The sequence below is a fragment of the Hemibagrus wyckioides genome, linkage group LG09, assembly GCF_019097595.1.
Source record: "Hemibagrus wyckioides isolate EC202008001 linkage group LG09, SWU_Hwy_1.0, whole genome shotgun sequence".
Lineage (NCBI taxonomy): Eukaryota > Metazoa > Chordata > Actinopteri > Siluriformes > Bagridae > Hemibagrus > Hemibagrus wyckioides.
This window is the reverse complement of record NC_080718.1, coordinates 7118006-7123005: the sequence shown is the minus strand read 5'-3', so window position 1 is coordinate 7123005 and position 5000 is coordinate 7118006. Positions and strand designations below refer to the sequence as shown.

The following is a 5000-nucleotide window of genomic DNA, read 5'->3' as shown; positions in this document are numbered from 1 at the left end:
CCCTTACACTCCTCACACCCTCACACTCCTCACACTCCTCACACTCCTCACACCCTTACACACACACACCCTCACACTCCTCACACCCCTCACACCCTCACACTCCTCACACCCTCACACTCCTCACACCCTTACACTCCTCACACCCTCACACTCCTCACACCCTTACACTCCTCACACCCTCACACTCCTCACACTCCTCACACCCTTACACACACACACCCTCACACTCCTCACACTCCTCACACCCTTACACTCCTCACACCCTTACACTCCTCACACCCTCACACCCCTCACACTCCTCACACCCTTACACACACACACCCTCACACCCCTCACACCCTTACACACACACACCCTCACACCCTTACACTCCTCACACCCTTACACACACACACCCTCACACTCCTCACACTCCTCACACCCTTACACTCCTCACACTCCTCACACCCTTAAACTCCTCACACTCCTCACACCCTCACACTCCTCACACCCTCACACTCCTCACACTCCTCACACCCTCACACTCCTCACACTCCTCACACTCCTCACACCCTCACACTCCTCACACCCTCACACTCCTCACACTCCTCACACCCTTACACTCCTCACACTCCTGACACTCCTCACACCCTTACACTCCTCACACCCTTACACTCCTCACACTCCTCACACCCTTACACTCCTCACACTCCTCACACCCTTACACTCCTCACACCCTTACACTCCTCACACCCTTACACACACACACCCTCACACTCCTCACACCCTTACACACACACACACCCTTACACTCCTCACACCCTTACACACACACACCCTCACACTCCTCACACCCTTACACTCCTCACACCCTTACACACACACACCCTTACACTCCTCACACCCTTACACACACACACCCTTACACTCCTCACACCCTTACACTCCTCACACTCCTCACACTCCTCACACCCTTACACTCCTCACACCCTTACACTCCTCACACTCCTCACACCCTTACACTTCTCACACTCCTCACACCCTTACACACACACACCCTTACACTCCTCACACTCCTCACACCCTTACACACACACACCCTTACACTCCTCACACCCTTACACTCCTCACACTCCTCACACCCTTACACTCCTCACACCCTTACACTCCTCACACCCTTACACTCCTCACACTCCTCACACCCTTACACTCCTCACACCCTTACACACACACACCCTTACACACACACACCCTTACACTCCACACACCCTTACACACACACCCTCACACCCTTACACACACACACCCTTACACTCCTCACACCCTTACACACACACCCTTACACACACACACCCTTACACACACACACCCTTACACTCCTCACACCCTTACACACACACCCTTACACACACACACCCTTACACACACACACCCTTACACACACACACACCCTTACACACTCACACACCCTTACACACACACACCCTTACACACACACCCTTACACACTCACACCCTTACACTCCTCACACCCTTACACTCCTCACACCCTTACACTCCTCACACTCCTCACACCCTTACACTCCTCACACCCTTACACTCCTCACACCCTTACACACACACACCCTCACACTCCTCACACCCTTACACTCCTCACACCCTTACACACACACACCCTTACATTCCTCACACCCATACACTCCTCACACCCATACACTCCTCACACTCCTCACACCCTTACACACACACACCCTCACACTCCTCACACCCTTACACTCCTCACACCCTTACACTCCTCACACTCCTCACACCCTTACACTCCTCACACCCTTACACTCCTCACACCCTTACACACACACACCCTCACACTCCTCACACCCTTACACTCCTCACACCCTTACACTCCTCACACCCTTACACACACACACCCTTACATTCCTCACACCCATACACTCCTCACACCCATACACTCCTCACACTCCTCACACCCTTACACACACACAGCCTTACACTCCTCACACCCTTACACTCCTCACACCCATACACTCCTCACACTCCTCACACCCATACACACACACCCTTACACTCCTCACACCCATACACACACACACCCTTACACTCCTCACACGCATACACTCCTCACACCCTTACACTCCTCACACTCCTCACACCCATACACACACACACCCTTACACTCCTCACACCCATACACTCCTCACACCCTTACACACTCACACCCTTACACACTCACACCCTTACACTCCTCACACCCTTACACACACACACACCCTTACACTCCTCACACCCTTACACACACTCACACCCTTACACACTCACACCCTTACACACTCACACCCTTACACTCCTCACACCCTTACACACACACACACCCTTACACACACACACACCCTTACACTCCTCACACCCTTACACTCCTCACACCCTTACACTCCTCACACTCCTCACACCCATACACTCCTCACACCCATACACTCCTCACACTCCTCACACCCTTACACACACACACCCTTACACTCCTCACACCCTTACACTCCTCACACCCATACACTCCTCACACTCCTCACACCCATACACACACACCCTTACACTCCTCACACCCATACACACACACACCCTTACACTCCTCACACGCATACACTCCTCACACCCTTACACTCCTCACACTCCTCACACCCATACACACACACACCCTTACACTCCTCACACCCATACACTCCTCACACCCTTACACACTCACACCCTTACACACTCACACCCTTACACACTCACACCCTTACACTCCTCACACCCTTACACTCACACACACCCTTACACTCCTCACACCCTTACACTCCTCACACCCTTACACTCCTCACACTCCTCACACCCATACACTCCTCACACCCATACACTCCTCACACTCCTCACACCCTTACACACACACACACCCTTACACTCCTCACACCCTTACACTCCTCACACCCTTACACTCCTCACACCCATACACTCCTCACACCCATACACTCCTCACACTCCTCACACCCTTACACACACACAGCCTTACACTCCTCACACCCATACACTCCTCACACTCCTCACACCCATACACACACCCTTACACTCCTCACACCCATACACACACACACCCTTACACTCCTCACACGCATACACTCCTCACACCCTTACACTCCTCACACTCCTCACACCCATACACACACACACCCTTACACTCCTCACACCCTTACACACTCACACCCTTACACACTCACACCCTTACACTCCTCACACCCATACACTCCTCACACTCCTCACACCCTTACACTCCTCACACCCTTACACACACACACCCTTACATTCCTCACACCCATACACTCCTCACACCCATACACTCCTCACACTCCTCACACCCTTACACACACACAGCCTTACACTCCTCACACCCTTACACTCCTCACACCCATACACTCCTCACACTCCTCACACCCATACACACACACCCTTACACTCCTCACACCCATACACACACACACCCTTACACTCCTCACACGCATACACTCCTCACACCCTTACACTCCTCACACTCCTCACACCCATACACACACACACCCTTACACTCCTCACACCCTTACACACTCACACCCTTACACACTCACACCCTTACACTCCTCACACCCTTACACTCCTCACACTCCTCACACCCATACACACACACACCCTTACACTCCTCACACCCTTACACACACACACACCCTTACACTCCTCACACCCTTACACTCCTCACACCCTTACACTCCTCACACTCCTCACACCCTTACACTCCTCACACTCCTCACACCCTTACACTCCTCACACCCTTACACTCCTCACACCCATACACTCCTCACACCCATACACTCCTCACACCCTTACACACTCACACCCTTACACACTCACACCCTTACACTCCTCACACCCATACACTCCTCACACCCTTACATTCCTCACACCCATACACTCCTCACACCCATACACTCCTCACACCCTTACACACTCACACCCTTACACTCCTCACACCCTTACACACACACACACCCTTACACACACACACACCCTTACACTCCTCACACCCTTACACTCCTCACACCCTTACACTCCTCACACCCTTACACTCCTTACACCCTTACACTCCTCACACTCCTCACACCCTTACACACTCACACCCATACACTCCTCACACCCATACACTCCTCACACCCATACACTCCTCACACCCTTACACTCCTCACACCCTTACACACTCACACCCTTACACTCCTCACACCCATACACTCCTCACACTCCTCACACCCTTACACTCCTCACACCCTTACACTCCTCACACCCATACACTCCTCACACCCTTACACACTCACACCCTTACACACTCACACCCCTCACACCCATACACTCCTCACACCCTTACATTCCTCACACCCATACACTCCTCACACCCATACACTCCTCACACCCATACACTCCTCACACCCTTACACTCCTCACACCCTTACACACTCACACCCCTCACACCCTTACACTCCTCACACCCTTACACACTCACACCCTTACACTCCTCACACCCATACACTCCTCACACCCTTACACTCCTCACACCCTTACACTCCTCACACCCTTACACTCCTCACACTCCTCACACCCTTACACTCCTCACACCCATACACTCCTCACACCCATACACTCCTCACACCCTTACACTCCTCACACCCTTACACTCCTCACACCCTTACACACTCACACTCCTCACACCCTTACACACTCACACCCCTCACACCCTTACACTCCTCACACCCTTACACACTCACACCCTTACACTCCTCACACCCATACACTCCTCACACCCATACACTCCTCACACCCATACACTCCTCACACCCTTACACTATTCACACTCCTCACACCCATACACTCCTCACACCCTTACACTCCTCACACCCTTACACTCCTCACACCCTTACACACTCACACTCCTCACACCCTTACACT

The 5000-nt window shown here is 52.8% G+C and overlaps 1 protein-coding gene across 1 annotated transcript in view; it reads right to left on the bottom strand.

Annotated features, from left to right (window-relative positions):
* snap25b (synaptosome associated protein 25b) overlaps window positions 1-5000 on the bottom strand; it is a 26154-nt gene that overhangs the window by 13930 nt on the left and 7224 nt on the right. The gene's annotated exons all lie outside the window — the stretch shown is intronic.